Source organism: Cyanistes caeruleus, chromosome 9 (assembly GCF_971803275.1).
Source record: "Cyanistes caeruleus chromosome 9, bCyaCae1.hap1.1, whole genome shotgun sequence".
In the NCBI taxonomy this organism is placed as follows: Eukaryota; Metazoa; Chordata; class Aves; order Passeriformes; family Paridae; genus Cyanistes; species Cyanistes caeruleus.
The window spans coordinates 67,456-84,387 of NC_141709.1; the positions used below are offsets into that span (position 1 = coordinate 67,456).

At 55.8% G+C, this 16,932-nt stretch overlaps 1 long non-coding RNA gene and 1 pseudogene across 1 annotated transcript in view; one reads left to right on the top strand and one right to left on the bottom strand.

Moving 5' to 3' along the window:
• LOC147651400 (uncharacterized) overlaps positions 1-16,932 on the bottom strand; it is a 132,537-nt gene that overhangs the window by 19,810 nt on the left and 95,795 nt on the right. The window lies entirely within an intron of this gene.
• On the top strand, positions 143-15,541 carry LOC111943820 (extracellular matrix organizing protein FRAS1-like; annotated as a pseudogene).

Consider the following 16,932-nt stretch of genomic DNA (forward strand, 5'->3'; position numbering starts at 1 on the left):
TGAAACCCAAATTCTGGAGCTCTGTCAAGCCCCAGGTGCCTCAGCTGATGGGGTCAGCCTGCTTCCAAAGTAAGAATTAGAAGCTGCAGCCTGTAAGGAAGCATCTCTTTTCTGCTGTCCCTCTCTCCAGGGCATGTGGTGAAAATGCCAGCCACAGGAAAGGGATCCTGGTGGAAACTTCCCCTTCACCTTTGATGTGATGGATGCAGATGGCAACAAACTGATGGACCGGGTTTTTTACATCCATGTCATAGGTAAAAGGCAGTTATGCTTTCTTTGCTGCAGCGCTCAGGGCTGCTCCCAGATTCCATCCCACATGTACTGCAAGGCGAAATGTAATTCTTGAGACTCGGTTTTGATGCGCCGTCAATTCCAAGGCCTTTGAAGTGAGGGGCACGGGGAGATTTTGCAGATGTAAGGGTTCATTCTTTGGCTTCTGACAAACTCAGTGAAAAGGTAGAAAAATTCCCCTTAGTATCTTTCACATTTTGTTGAGATCGTCTATAAGACATTATAATGTTATCAACCCCGATCAATGGCAAGGCCTAAAGTTCCTGGTTTGGAATTATCAAAACATTTGTGCGTGTGTTTTGTTTTCCTGCCCAAGCACCCACGGGAAGAAGCATCTCCTAACTCAGCTTTGTGTTTAACCCTTCCAGAGGACAGATTTCCCCCCTCCATCATCACTAACGAGGGGCTGGTGTTGGATGAGAACTCGGCAAAGACAATCAGAACCCTCCAGCTCTCGGCCACTGACCAGGACAGCGAAGCCTCCCAGCTCCAGTTGAAGGTCACCTGGCAGCCACAGCTGGGGCATCTGGAGCACGTGGCTTCCCCAGGTGAGCTGGGAGGTGTTGGGCTCTCACAGCAGCAAAATGCTGGAGGCTTTTGAGCCCTAAACATTCATTGCAGGAAAAACATGCCCAGAGGCAGCGACACACAATTCCAGTTCCTGTTAGAAATCAAAGCTAAAATAAATGAGCCCAGAGGGTTAGGGAATAAGGTGAGTGGAGGCAGAGCAGCCCAATAATCCCAGTTTAGGATTTATTCAGCCTCTGGGCCAGTTTCTGGCCCTACTGCTGCTTCTGCAGTAGGTTTTCCTTTTCTCCCAGGAAAACCTTTGGCCTTTGCTGTGAACAGCAAAGAATCCATCCCTTAATGTCCTTGGGAACGGCTCATCTTGGTGCACAGACTGTCCTCCTTGGTGCTTTCTGTCCTCCTCTTGGCCAGTATGTCCCTTGATCCCTAAAGCCCAGCCTGTTTCCCTAAGCTGTGCTGTGGAGAGAGGAAGGGAACCGTCTACTGAGTTTAACAGGAAGCGATGTTGGGGTGTGATGGTTGTGCTGGATAATGAACTCTGGTTGTTCAGGGAAGGGGGTTGGTCAGTTCTGCAGATGTGATCTGAATTTCAGAGCTGCCTTTCGTGCCTGCTGACTGTGCGAGTGTGCTGCCTCTCCCTGATGAATTAATCTTGATCTGTGGTGTCATAAAATACGCTCTTCTGATTTTATTATATTCATCTAAGGTTGTATTTCTTCTTAACTTTATATTTCTCGTTAACGTGAGATGAAAGCGGAAATATCTGCTCTGTGTTTTCAAGATGCAGACGGTCCCTGTACAGCTCAGTTTGGGTGTGTGGTTTGCCTCATCTTCTCACAAAAACATGTTGAAAGGGCAGGAATAGTGAATGAGTTATAATAAGCAAACTACTCCCTGCTGTGAGAGTAAATTAAAAACTTGCAGTATCTTTGTCTAAATTGCAAACTAACCAGCGAATTTTGTACTTGGGAGACTTGAATTAAGGGCTTTATTCCTCCTGTTATTTAAAATCTGATGATGATTCTGATTTCTCTGCTTTTTCATGTCTGTGAGGGACCAATAAGGCTACCGAGTCACAGACTGAGAAGTAGCTGTAATGATTCAAATGACCTAAACCTAAGGAGAGAATACTGAAGTGTTCAAAAGAGAACCCAAACCTTTCCAGCTGATGAGCTCTGAGGAAATATTAGCTGATCGTTCCATTGTGGCTCATTTATTTAAATCAGATCCTGGTGTCTTCTGTAGTGTGGCCAGCACTTGTCAGCAGCCATTTAGTGTGATATATTGGTGTCAAACTTCTTGTCAGGATGTTGGTTGACAGCAGCAGTAAAAACTGTTGAACGTAGCAAAGAGATTTAAAAATGCTCAAGTGTTTTTTAAAATGCTTGTCAGGTACCTTTCTGTGGCTGTGTCACACCTAATGGGCTGTAAAGATGTCACTATAAATCAGTGCTGAAAATGGGACTGGGTACTAAATGCAGGGGTATAAGGAAGGGCAGAGAGGAGAGATCCTTGGAAGGCATTTTGGAAAACTGCTGTGAGGCCAGGAGGCCTTCGGTTCATCCCCAGCGATGCCACGGTTGGCTTAGTCCTGCCCAGCAGCGACAATCCAAGTGTTACATGGACAGTTTTTCTCCCAGCTTCTCTGCCCCAGGAGGCCCACTCCCAACAGGAGGAGATGAAAAGAAGCCTGGACTTCTTTTTGAGAAGGAAATTTTAGGAGGCTCTGTGCCAGCTAAATCCCTGGCTCAGCTGAGGGTTCACGGGGCAGCCTGCCTTGGATCAGAACCAGCCAAAACCGAGTCCTCATGCCTAAATATGTCCTGCTTCCCGTAGTTTTTCCCTGCCTTGCTCTTTCTGCTGCACATTTCCTCCCTGTTGTTCGTTTTCCAGGGACAAGAATTAGTTCCTTCAGCCAGGCAGACTTGGCCTCTGGCAGCATCCAGTACATCCACACCAGTGAGGAGGAAAAGCACACGGATGCCTTCACCTTTTCTGTGTCTGATGGGACAAACGAGGTCAGTCCCAGCCTGACTTTTGCCTGAGTGGGCAGATGTGGCTGTTCCTCCTTCTCCTGCTGTGGGATTTCCCACATCGCTCAGGTCAGGGAGGGAGGAAGGCCTGTGCAGGGAACAGGGAGCCACCTGCCCTGTGGGCTCACCAAGAGCTGGGTGCCTGGTTTTCAGCTGCTTGCCAACTGTTGCTGGAGCTCAGCTTTGATCCAGTGCACTGACAGCGTAGTGACGACAGCCAGCCCCTGGAGAAATGCCTTTTTCCTGCTTTCTGAAAGAGAAGAAGTCTAGCTGCACATAGAGGGAGAGGAGCAAAACTGAGTGAGAGAGGGAGGGAAAGTGGATGTCCGTAAATATCACAGAAAGAGGGAGAATTAATGAGTGGGGAGGGATAAAGAAGTGATCTGGGCTTAGCAGCTCAGACAAGGCTGAAATGAAGAGACCCAAACTGGGGATCGCTGTGCTCTTGCGGTGAAGTCACACTCTTGGAAGGCTGAATTTGGCAAGGGAAGCTTTTCTTCCTGTCCCAGGTGAGCCAGACATTTGACATCACCATAAACCCCGTGGATGACTCCTTGCCCATCGTGCAAATCTTTGGGATGACAGTTCAGGAAGGGGTGAGAAAAACCATCACGGAGTTTGAGCTCAAAGCGACAGATGCTGACACAGAGGTAAGGCAGGACCACCCCCAGCCTCCTTGCTCCCCTCTTGTGCTGCACATCTGGGCTTGTGTTTAAAGACTTAATGCTGAATTTATGCTCAGCATGGATGGAAATGGCACTTCCTCTTCTTCCTGGGTCTGGCCAGAGGCTGAGCTGTCGAACACTGGCTCTATCTCACTGCTGTTTCCCCTGCAGCGAGAGATCTGGCTGCCTGAGCCAAAATCCTGCCCCCAAGGTTTTTGCCCTGGCAGAAGTGGCAAGGGACACACTGCCCGGAATGGCTGCAGGACTGGGGGCTGCTCTTGTGTTCGTGGAGCAGGCACAGGGGTGGGTGGGAGCTGTCTCAGACCAGCTGAAGCAGGAATTCGGTGGGATGTGCCTTGTTTTATAGGGAGACACCTACAAAACAAAATCCCTTGGGAGAGGGACAAGGACAGGGCGGGGCTCAGGGGGAACCAGGAATGTTCTGTGCTAACCCTTGTGTTGGGAACACCAACGCAGGGGAGCTGCCTGGCCAGAATCCCTGTCCGGGCCTCCTGAGCTGGAAGGGCAGTGTCCTGAGGTCGTGTCCCCAGCTTTGCCCCTCCATGTCCGGGCACAGGTGGAGTCCCTGACGTTCGGGGCGGTGCAGCCGCCCCGGCACGGGCTGATGGAGCGCAGCGGCCGCGGGCAGCGTCCTCTGCAGGCCACCACCTTCACCAGGGATGACATCACATCTACCAGAAGCGCGGCAGCTGCAGGCACGGCGGCGGCAGCGCGCTCAGGGACCGCTTCACCCTCACCGTCTCCGACGGCACCAGCCCCCTCTTCGTGGTGCAGGAGGGAGGGAAGAAGGTCAGGGAGGAGAAGGGATGGGAGGGGGCCTTGGGAGCTCACAGGGAGGTGCCTCCTCTCGGGGCAGGGGGGACTGAGATGCTGACTGAACGTTCTCGGTCACGTCTTTGCTTCTTCCCCTCCCTGCAAACTCTGCCCTTGGTGCCAGCAGAGCCGAAGGGAGCCGAGCTGGTGACGTGGTGGCTGAGGCTCTGACTCGCACAGTAACCCCCGTGTCTCTGAACTGGTGTCAGGTGGTGACGGCAGCACCGCAGCGCTTCCAGGTGGACATCCTCCCTGTGGATGACGGGACACCCAGGGTGGTCACCAACCTGGGCCTGCAGTGACTGGAGTACACGGATGGCAAGGTAACAGCTGCCTGGCCTCAGCTTGGGCTGCTTCTCAGGCTGCTCCAGGAGAAGGGGCTTCGCAGGAGAGCATCCTCATCCTTCAGCACTTTGATTTTTGGGATGGAGAATACCCTCCCCAGGGTACATTTTTAGCTTTGCTGACGGTGGAGATGTCTTGATGATGTGCGGCAGAGATAGATGGCTTTCCAAGGATACGGTGCAGGAGTTTCTTGCTGTGAAACAAATGCCTTTGTTGTGCTGAAATCCAAACAAAACCCCATAAAACTCTCAGCTTGTTTCTGAGGAGCCAGCACTAACTGCAAAGCAACACTTTGGTTCTTCCCAGAAAAAAATGAGTGGAAAACGCTGTAGTAAGAAATTGCATTAAGAAATGGCTATCTCAGCTCAAACTCCTCACTTCAGGAAAAGCACTCCTGCTCCTCGAGCAGCTCAATTTTCTCTCTTTCTCCTGCTGTCAAAAACATTCTGCTTTTGAAGAGAAAGCAAAATGTGGTAGAACTGAATCAGATCCACCTGAGGGCATTTGAAAAGTGCTCTCCTGGAGGCTCTCCAAGGCTGTGCGAACTGTCTTGAGTGAGTCCTTCAATCTGAGGCTGTTTGCAGATGTTTTATTGCCAAGCAGGGCCTCATCTGAGCGTCAGCACAGCTCGTGGAACAGAACTTTCTAAGTTAAACCCAAAGATTTGTCCTAGCTTTTAGCCCCAGCTAAATAAGGCTGGGCAGCTGCTTTGGAATTTGCTTTTCTTTGAGCCACATCTGTCTTCTTAATTAAACTAAACCTGGCTTAATTAAACCAGATGCGAGGCAAAATTTGAATCTTTGTTGTGTTGTCAAACACGTTGTGGGATATCTCAGTTCAAGGCCGCTCTGTGCTTTCACATCCCTAGATTTTCCCTTTGTCTGTTTTAACAGAGGGATGGTCGGGCTTTTTGTGTGAACAATCAGACTTGCACTGCTGGAGCTTCAGTTTGACTCCCTTGGTTTTGGCTTTAATCCAGGCCACCAATCTCATCACTAAGAAGGAATTACTGATGACAGATCCTGACACAGATGACGAACAGCTGATCTATGAGATAACAGCCGGTCCCAGAAATGGCCACGTGGAGAACAAGCTGAAGCCGGGCACAGCTGTGACCACCTTTACACAGGGTATGGAGCTGGGCTGTGTCCTGCTGCTTTTTTCCATCACTTGATTCAGTTTGTTAAAATAAGGGAAAAATAGGTGTGAGGGGAGAAGACAAGGGGCAGATCTCCAAAGTGTGTTGACAGTAAGCATTGAACTTGGCTGTCAGTTGCAGAAATCCTGTAATTTCTTGGAGACACCAACCTGTGTCCTGCAGCTTGTCCCAGGTTCTCCAGGCTTGTTAGAGCTGGAGCTGTGACTTGGGGCAGTGAAGAGGGGTTATAGATCTTGCAGGAGGTGTTCATCACAGTGGTGTGGCTAGCTGTGCAGAGCCAGCAAAATGTGGGGAGAGTTCACTCTTGCGGGGCTGAGGGAAGGGGAGGTGAGGGGGTAACTGCTCCCTGTGATCCTCGCTCCATGTGGCCGTGCAGACCCACACTGCTCATCTCCAAAGCTGCCTTGGGATTTCTGTCCCAACTCCTTGGACGTTCCCTCCCGGCAGAGGATGTGAACCAGGGCCTCATTCGGTACGTGGCGCACGAGGAGATGGTCCAGGAGACCGCGGACAGCTTTCAGTTCCTAGTGAAGGACAGCAAACTCAACGTGGTCAGCGGCAACGTCTTCCACGTCCAGCGGTCCCTTCTCAGCTTTACTCACGGCAGGTAAGTGGCACGAGGGGCACTTGGCTGGGGGCTGGGCTCTTAGCTGAGCTCCCTGCAGCATGGGAAGGCAATTCTGTCAGTGAGGAGAGGGGCCTAAAGCGTGGAGCAGCTGCCCCGCGCCCAAGTCCCCGGTTGTTATTGTTCCTCGGATCTCCCAGGGAGGCCACGCTCACCCCCGCAGCCCCGCACGGGGTTTGCTCCCCAGCCCGTTACCTGTGTGTGCTCGATCCCTTTTTCCAGCTACGAGGTCAGGGAGAGCGCCGGCTCCGTCAGCGTCGCCGTGAGGCGGGTGGGGAACCTCAACCGGTACAGCATTGTCCTGTGCCGCACCGAGCAGGGAACGGCCACCGCTGGAGCCGCATCACGGCCCGGGGAGCAGGACTACGTGGAGTATGCGGGGCAGGTGGGTGGGCCCGACCACACCTGCCTCACACAGAGCCTGGAGGAAAGAACAGACAAAAAGTGCTAAAAACACCGAGGAGGGTGTGTTTTATTCCTAAAGTCACGCGAGTTATTTGCTGTCAGAAGAGGGAACGCCTCAGAGCAGGGTGAGACGGGAAGGACGGGAAGCTCCAGAGCCCGGTCCAAGGACAGCAGCCGGATTTCTGCCTTCCAGGTGCAGTTCGAGGAGCGGGAGGACACCAAGGCCTGCCACCGTCACCATCAACGACGACGACGTGTTCGAGGGCACGGAGAGCTTTTCCGTAGAGCTCAGCATGCCGGCCTACGCCCTGCTGGGGAACGTCACCCGGGCCACCGTCACCGTCGCGGACCCCGAGGACGAGCCCACGCTGCAGTTTGACGGGAACGCCTTCCACGTCAGCGAGAGCGCCGGCTTGCTCTCGGCTCCCGTGCAAAGGAAAGGTGGGTCGGGCTGGGCAGGACATGCTGAGCCCCATGGGAGGGCCATGGGGGAACCCTCGTGACAGAGAGCGAGCCCTTGGGCTGTGCCTGCTTGTGGTTTTGGGGTCTTCTCCGATGTTATGTGGCACGACTGTGAAACGTCAAGCTACACGCAGTGTGTTTGTTCCTGTCTCTGCTGTTAAAGCTTCTTGGGTTTGGATTTGTTTCAGCTCCCAGCAGGAGCAAACCCTTGTATTTGTTTGCTGCTTCTCTGTGACCTAGACAGTGTTTTATGTGGACCCTGTCACTGGGCTGCATGTTAATAGGCAAGTGCCACCGGTTTTCTGAGTGTGGATTTAGGAGCATGCCTGGAAGTCATGTCTAAGCCAGCTGCCATGCAAGTTCAGGAGCAGGGACGGTGTTCTTTTTCATTCCTCGCCCTCTTTTCCGAATGCTGCTTTATTTTTTAAGTGACCAGTATCTCCAGCAAACAGATTAAAAGTATTTCCACAGATCTATGGAGTTTCCCTGTTGCTTCCTAGGGGATGCCAGCAGCACCGTGTCTGCATCTGCTACACCGTCCCCCAATCGGCCAAGGGCAGCAGCCTTCACGTGCTGGAATCCGGCTCCGACTTCAAGTCCCGGGGGCTGTCGGATGAGAGCCGCCTCATTTTGGGGCCAGGTGTCACCCTGGTGACCTGTGATGTCACTCTGATCGACGACAGCGAATATGAAGAGGAAGAGGAGTTTGAGGTGGTGCTGGCCGACACCTCGAACAGCGCCCGCATCGGCAGCCGGGCTTCAGCCAACGCGGTCATCGCCGGTCCCAACGACGCCTCCACGCTGTTCCTGGGGAATGCCACCTTTACTGTCAGCGAGGCTGCAGGTGAGGAGCAGGTGGTCGTGTTGGGATGCTCACTGTAGAAGCTTTCACCACCAGGAGGTGCCAGAAGGAGCGATTCGGGGCACAGCAGAACTTCAGAGATGTGCGGATGGGCTCTGGTTCCCTGTGTGCCCAGGGGGAGCCTGGGGGCAGGAGCAGTGCTGCAGGGCAAGGCAGGGGTTTGTGGAACGTGGCTGCTCTCTCAGTTTGTGCTCTCTCAGTTTGTTCTCTCTCATGTGCACGTGCTGCTGCAGGACACATTGAGATCCCAGTGCTCCGGCAGGGACCCGACCTCTCCACGCCCACGTCGGTGTGGTGTGCCACTCGGACGTCAGACCCGCCCTCGGCCAGCCCGGGAGTTGATTATGTCCCCAGCTCCAGAAAAATAGAGTTCAGGCCAGGCAAGACAGAAGAGGTGAGGAGCCACTTGGATTCCTGCTGGGTCTGCTTTGCCTGGTGACACTTGTCTTGTGTTTCTGTGCATATCTACCATTTGTTTTGAATATCCTCGCTGGGCCACTTGAGAACTGTTAATGAGTCTGCTAAGCACAGACTCCCATCCCATCAGCACTCCAGCCAGGAGAGATTTGGCCGTGCCACCTCTTCCATGATAAGGATGGCTGCCCTGTTCTCTGAAATGATAAGCTGGATTCACGTAGAACGTTCTTTGCATTGATTAATGGATTCAGAAAACCCAGTGACATAATGGCTTTACACTAGACTGCCAGATGTGAGTGCTGAGAGGGATGAAAGCTTTATACGTCTAACAGCAGGAATTCCACTTTCCTCCCAGTTCTGCCCCCTGACAATCCTGGACGATGCTCAGTACCCAGTGATAGAAGGGCTGGAGACATTTGTTGTTTACCTCAGCTCCCCCTACGGAGCCGAGCTGGCAAAGCCGTTCCAGGCTGTCGTGGCCATTAACGACATTTTCCAAGACGGTAAGTTACCCCTGGCAGCTCTATCTGCTCTGTTCTGGCCCCTTGGCTCCCTGAGGATCCTCAGCTCTGCTGGGCTCTGTTTCTGCCCCTCTGCAGTGCCCAGCATGCAGTTCACCGAGGACACCTACACGGCCAAGGAGAAGGAAGGGACCCTGCACATCCCCATCTTCCGCACGGGGGACCTGAGCTACGAGTCCTCCGTCAGGTGCTACACGCGGAGCCAGACGGCGCAGGTCACGGAGGACTTCGCGGAGAGGAGGGATGCAGAGGAGTCTCGCGTCACCTTCTTCAAAGGGGAGAAGGTGAGCTGGACCTGCCTCGTGGGGGAGCGAAGAACCGGTGCTGGGAGAGAGGTTCACGTCTCCTCCTCGGCTCTCTGTCGTCAGAGGGAGCTGGCAGAGTTGTCCAGGCTGGTTTCAGGTGGCACAGATTCTTGTCCTAGCAGCGTGAGCCACTCTGAAGGGGCTGTGCGTTTCATGCTGAAACTGGTTACGTTATGAAATGTAAATGTGATGCATCAGGAGGACTCAGGGTTGTTCTACAGAGAGCTGTGGGATTGTGGAAAGAGATGTCTTTGCTGATGTGTCTCCTCCTGTAACAGGCTGTGCTTTGTCCACACTGAAGTAGCAGCCCTAAAAATAGAAGGGTTTCTTCCAGGATGGACAGCAACCCTGGATAGTGAGGCACAGCCTGGCCTTTACGGGGCTTTATCAGATGTATCAGTGTGCGCTGCTTTCTCCTCTTCACTTGGCTGTAGGTGAAGAACTGCAGCGTCCACATCAGTGATGACTGCCTTCGAACCAGAAGAGCAGTTCCAGGTCTATCTGAGTAGCCCCCTTGGAAACCATTGGAGCGGAGCTCGGGTTGGGAAGATGGACGTGGCAACCGTAACTGTCACCAATGAGGAAGATGGTGAGTGAGGCTGCTCTGCAAGGATGTCCTGCTGCTTCCCAGGGAGTCGGCACAGTCCCAGGGCTGCAGTGAATGCCTTCGGTGCCGTGGTCACAGCCCTGTGCTGGGCTGAAGGGAGGGCTTGGCTAAGAGAGCTCAGACGCACCACCTCTCCTGTTTCCATTGCTGGAAGTTGCTGTGCTTCTCCTGGGAGATGTTCCTCTCCCTCCACAGCATCACAGCCTGGAGAGATCTGTGGGGGGAGAAGAGGGATGCCAGGGATGGGAGAATCATTTGCCATCCTCTGTAACCCAACGCCCTCGTTAAGTTCTGCCCTAAGTCACACCCAAGCCTTTTTGGCCCCTGCTTTGAGGAGCCCCTCGCTCCGAAGGCGTGTAGACGAGTCTGAAAGGAGCTGAGCTGAGCCAGTCAGGGGTGCAAACCCGGAGCTTTTCCCCTCCCTGCTGTGCCTGCAGCCCCCAGCATCGAGTTCGAAGAGGCCGCGTACCAGGTGCCGGGAGCCGCCGGGCCCGGAGGGAGTGGCTGTGCTGAACATCCCGGTGATCCGCAGAGGTGACCAGAACAGAACCTCCAAGGTGCGCTGCAGCGCCCGCGACGGCTCGGCACAGGCCGGCGTGGATTACTACCCCAAGAGTTGGATGCTCAAGTTCAGCCCAGGTGAAGGGGCCTGGCGGGGAGGGTCTGAGGTGGGGATGCGACCAGGGACGTTTTGTGCGCGCCAGGGACTTCCAGGAGGTTTGGAAAAAGCCACTGGAAAAGCATGAAGTTTGCTGTAATGTTGTTACTCAAAATTAGCTGATGTGTTTAAAGGAAGGCTGATCAGAGCAGAGGAGGAAGCGCTGGCACTTGGCAGAGTCAAGTCCTCCTGAAGGAACATAGGCCTGTGAACACCTCAGACCACGTTGCTGGACCAAGAAGCCCTCACCAAATGGCTCTGCACACTGGTGTGAGGAAGACGAGGGATGGGAATGTGCTTTGCATCCCAGATTTTTCCTTCAGGCAGCTACTACAAGACAGTCGCTATTAATCCTCAGATGGCATCTGCTAGTAAATCTATCACCGGATCGATTGGATCAGTTGTCATAGCTGGAGTTTTATGTTTATAGTGGGCTCCTCTGGGTAAATTATTAGCAGCAATGAGTGGAAATAAAATTTATAATGCGTATTTTATCCTAATGTCTCCGTGGTCACAGCTGGGAGCAGGGTCCGGATGAGAACTTCAGAGCAGTCTCTGGTGATGAATCCACTTCTCTCTGTTTTTCTTGTACTCGCTCCCTCAGGCGTGGCCCACATCATGTTTAAGGTGGAGATCATGTCCAACGAAGACCGGGAGTGGCACGAGTCCTTTTCTCTGGTGCTGGGCCCAGATGATCCTGTGGAAGCAGTTCTAGGAGACAGCAGCACTGCCACAGTGACTATTTTGGATCAGGAGGCAGCGGGGAGCCCGATTCTCCCAGCACCTCCCGTGGTGAGTGGATGTGAGTTGGTGCCCTTCAAGCACAGAGTGGAAACCGCAGTGGGATTTGGGAAATAGAAAGTGGGGCTGCCGTGGCAACGTGGGAGGCGAGGATGGCTTTTTCCACCCTTTCCCTCGGCTCCAGCTGAGTGCTGCCCTCTGGTTTCCCACAGGTGGTCACCGTGGCTGGTCACTACGACCGCGTGGAAGAAGTGACCAAGGAGGGTGCGAAGAAATCCCCCTCCCCAGGCTACCCCCTCGTCTGTGTCACTCCCTGTGACCTTCACATCCCCAAGTACGCCCTGATGAAGGAGCGCTGCGGCGAGGCCGGGATCAACCAGTCTTCCATACAGTTCAGCTGGGAAGTGGCCGCCCCCACGGACGGGAACGGAAGCCCGCTGGCCTTTCGAGACCATCACGGACAACACGCCCTTCACCAGCGTCAACCACAGGGTACGCGGGCGGGGAGGCACCGGTGGGGCTGCGGAGATTCTGGCCTAAAAATCTCATTGGATTTGGGACTAGCTGGGAGGTCTGGGTGCTTTTCATTTATTTCATTTATTTTCCATTTCATTCATTTTCCATTTATTTTATTCTCTAAATCTTCAGAGTGCCAGGAAAATACTGGTTTCTTTTAATGTAGGGCCGTACTGGAAATACAAAACGTTCTCAGCTGGGCTCCCTTTTATAAGTTTGACTGTGTTCTCGGCCAATAGAAATGAGCAGAGGCGGCTCAGGCCATGCTCCACAACATGGGATATTTTGGCTCATTCCCTAATTAAGAGACCAGAAGCCAAAAATGTTCCTCTAGAAACGAGTGGCTTTCCCTGTTTGGGGTGTCTCACTGTCCTCTCCTGGCTGCGTTATCCACGTGCAGCCCACTCCATCTCCCCCAGGCTCTCCCATTAAATTGCTTGGACCAGCATCATCTCTCTTAATTCCTGCCAGCCTGGAACTAGTTCATGAAGTTTCCTTTTATAGCTCCAATTGTTTGCACAAACCCAGAGGAGCCGCCTGGCCGGAGAAACTGCCCAGTGGAGCATGTGGAGCCTGGCCCCAGCCAGGCTGGAACATCTCCCCGAATTCTCCAGGGCCTGCAAAGTACAGCTGCACTCTGCAGATAATAAATGGAGAGCTCTGGGAGGCCTGAGCAAGCAGAATTGCTCATTTTTAATTCACAGCCTTGGAAATCAGGGGGGTTTTGAGGTGAAATTGTGCCCAGAGTTCCTTTGTCCCATGGTCCCAGGGAGCCTTAGCACTGCCCCCGCATTACAACGCCGGTTTGTCTGAGGTACCTGCACGTAAAGAACGTCCAGAGTCACCTCTGACTTCACTGCAAGGCGCATAACCCCCTTTCTGGGGTTTTATTGCCAGGTAAGGGACTCTGCTCAGTCCTTCCTGACAGTCCACGTCCCTCTCTACGTGTCCTACATCTGTGTGACGGCACCGAGGGGCTGGGCTTCCCCGGAGCACCGCAGCGAGATGGAGTTCTCCTTCTTCTACGACACCGTTCTCTGGAGGACAGGTGAGCCTGAGGCGCTCCAAGGGCTATGGAAGAAGTGGTTCCTTCATGTTTTCCCCTTAGCTCCTGCACTGCCCCCAGAGTCCTGAGGGAGCGGGGAACTCGGAATATTGCCTTCCTCTGTGCTTGCGGGGGGCTTAGGCAGCCGGTGGCTGACGGAGGGAGCGTGCAGCTGGCTCACTGGAGGCTGATCCCAGCTGAACCCTGCCTTGTGGAGGTGTCCCAAGCGCTTCTGGGGCTGGCAGAGCCCAGCAGAGGAGAGCGAGGGTGCTGTGTGGGCTCCCAGTGGCGCTTGCTGTCCTTGCAGGGATCCAGACGGACAGCGCGCTCTCGGCCTGCCTGCAGATAATCCCCATCTACATCCGCGAGGACGGCCGGCCGGTCATCGAGTTCAAGACGCAGGCCAAGTTCAGAGGTGAGGGCAGCGATCCTGGCAGGGACACAGAGCAGGGTCACACAGAGCTCTGCTCTGACGGCACAGGCAGCGGAACGAGTCCCCGTCCCCGCCGGGAGCCCCTCTGCCCCTGCGAGGTGGGGCCTCTCCGCGCTCTGCCTCCCGTCACCTCCTTGTCCTCCCCCAGGGCTGTTTGTCATGGAGCACCACAGCCTGCCAGGTGTCAGGTCCTCTTTGGTAACTCCAGAGCACCTGGGAGGCATCGAATTTGCCCTGCAGCTGCTGTGGAGCGCTCAGACTTTTGATTCTCCCTACCAGCTCTGGAGAGCAACCAGCTCCTACAACAGGTGAGGGCTGGGGGTGCAGTCCCCTCCAGCAGCTTCCCCCACAGCACCACGTTCTCCCTGGCACCCCTCCAGCAGCCACGCCAGCAATAGCACGGAATGCTCAGGAGCTTGGTCAGAGCTGGAGCACCGTTGTACTGCGAGAAAAATCAGCTCAGCCTCTTGGAAAGGAATGTTTCCAGCAGTGCGGCCTGTGGATAGACTGATCCCAGAGTCACACTTGTCCCTCGGGGACTGCTGGATGACATTGCTGGGGCAAGGGAGAGGTGCTGCCCTGGGTGAAGGGCTTTGAGCTGTGCTTGGTGGCTGCAGGGTCTTCTGTCTGTTCCCAGGAAGGATTACTCTGGAGGATACACCATCTTCCTGATGCCCTGCACGGTGCAGCTCACGCCGCCGTGGGCAGAGCCTGGAGCCAAGCCCCTGCCCTGCCCTGCCCGGCTCACGCTCCCGAGCGGTAAGAGGGCAGGAGGGCAGGCTCGGCCCCTTTGGGGTGCACACCCGTCCAAACCTCATCTCCCCTTTGTTTCCTTCCTTGTCCCAGTTGCAGGTTTTTGATCCCGATCGCCTTCCGGCAGACAAACCGCCCACTTCCAGTTGTTTACTCCCTGAACACGGAGTTTCAGCTCTGTAACAACGAGAAGGTTTTTCTAATGGACCCCACCAAATCGGAAAGGTCTCTGGCAGAAATGGATTACAAGGGGGCTTTATCCAAGGGTAGGATTTACCTCTCCTCTTCTGCCTGTGCCCAGCATTTCTGCTTTCACAGCTTCCATTCCCTGGAGAGGAAAGGGCAGAACCCACGTGTAGCTTTGCCTCTTCTACAGCAGTAATTGACATCTTACAGCCCTGTGAAAGAACAGCGTGCTCTGGCACCGCGTTTTGTCACTCCCACACACCGAGCCCTTCCCAAACAACCCCAACCCTTCTGAACACGGACACTTGGCTCTGGCAGCGTTTTCCTGCTTGGGAAATTTCACCTGCCCCTCTTTGTCCCGACCTTCCCCGGGCAGATCCTGTACGGGCGCGTGCTCTGGCCCCCCGAACAAAACCTCAACGCCGCTTACAAGCTGCAGCTGGAGAAGGTCTACCTGTGCACAGGCAGGGCTGGCCACGTGCCCCTCTTCGACCCCACGGGCACCGTCTACAACCAGGGGCCCCAGTACGGCTGCATCCAGCCCCACAAGTACCTGAAGCACCGATTCCTCCTCCTGGTGAGTGCTCTGCTCCTGCTTCTTCCCGTTTGGGATTTGCTCTGGCAACCGGCAGGCGGTGGCTGCAAAGGGATGAGGAAGGGAGCCCGTGGGGGATGTTTTGTGCTGCTGCTGCTGCTGCTGCCAGCTGTGAACACCAGATCAGTTTTCCCCCACCCTTTGAGTGTGTTCCTCAATCGGTGCCCACGTGTACGTGTGGAGATGGGGCATTCGGACTAGATCCCTGACACAGGTGTTTGGTGGGGCTCTGGCTTCCAGCCTCCCTTGGGAAAGCAGACAGCATCCCTCACCACACTTCTCTGACTTTCCAGCACCGAAACCAGACAGAAGTGACGGGTAAGTATTTCCACGCTGTGCCTTTTGACTCTGCCCACTTTGCTTCCCAGCTGTCCGAGTTCCACTCGGTGAGCAGCATGCCCGGAGTTGATGGATTTACTCTCAAGGTGGATGCTCTCTACCAGGTATGGAGTACCCAGTGCTTTTGGTAGCCCAAAATGGACTCCTCTGTCCAGGACCTCCCGAACACTTGGTGAATTGTAGACTCTGGGCCTTCACACTTCACCTCTGGTACAAGAAATGAAGATGAGGATGTTAGTCCCGTAATTTCATTTTTTTTTCCCCTGAGGCACTCATGAGAAAGCTCTTTAAAAACACTTTATTCGTGTTCCTGAAGGAATTAATGCCATTGCAAAGGCAGGACACCTCGCTGGGTGGTGCGTGCTCCCGAGGAGCTCCCCTTGAACAGCGAGGTGGAGCTGCCCCGGGGCGCCCCGAAGGCGGCGGGCGGCCGCTGCTGCACCGTCAGGAACCTCCATCCACCGAGGGACAGCGGCGGCCTCTGCCAGGGCCAGGGCAGGGAAGTGAAGCAGGTGCACTTGCAAGTCATACGGGTATTTTTTTAGTCTGGTGAGGAGGGGCAGCTGTCAATTCCCCCTGCTCCCGTCTTAGCGACTGCACCGCCGCCCTTCCTCCGTGCTGCTCCAGCTCTCCCGGGCTTAACTGGGCAGGGTGGCGAAGGCATCTGCCACCCCCGTGAGCCAGCCGAGGAGCAGCCGGGTTCCTCGTTGGCCTCCGGAAGAGAGTAAAGCTAAAATACAAAACCCGCTGTGATCGGGGTGTCCCTTCTTGCGCCGCCCCGCCGGTCTCCCTCATTCCCCTGGGGCGCGGCGGGCCGGAGCCCCACGGAGCTGCTGCGCCGGGGAAGGGAAGGAGGGAGACGCGGGCGCCCAGCTCGGCTCGGGCCCCGCCGCGGCCTCGGGGCCGGCGGAGCGGGGGGCCCGGGCCGGGAGCGCTCCGGGGCTGCGGGACCGGCCGGGCCCAGGCGGGGGCGCCGCGTCCGAACCGGGACCCGCAGCGCTCCCGCAGCCGGCGCCGCCCTCCCGCCGCGATGCCGAGCCCGGGACCGAGCCCGATCCGCCCCACGGGGGAGAGGCGGCACCGCCCGGGACCGCAGGGCGGACACCCGCAGGACCCGAACCCCCGCATCCCGGCTCCGGCTGTGGGCTCCGTCACCCGCTTTCGGTCAGCCCCGTCCCGGCATCGCGGCAGGAGGGGGGAGTCGAGTCCCGGCGAGGGAGTGCCCAGTCCCCCCGGCCTTGTCTCAACCCCAATCCGGCCGTGCTCCGCCGCCCCCGAGACCCGCCACCCGGGGCCGGCCGGGGGAGAGGCGGCACCGCTCCGCCGGCGGACACCGGCAGGACTCTGCCCCGCGGCAGACCCCGTCCCGAGCCGCGGCCCCGCCGCAGCGCGCAGGGCTCGGAGCGGAGCCCGCCGGGAGCAGCCCCCGGGCCGGGGCTCGCCCGGCGCCGAGCGAGAGTCCCGGGCCGGCGGCACGGGGGGCGGGGCCGCATGAGGAGCGGGGCCACGGGGCACAGCCCGAGCGCGCCTGGGAACTGCCGGGAGGTCCCGGGCGGCGCCGCCTCTCCGTCATCGAGGCGGCATCGGCCTCGGGTCCGGGATCGGTT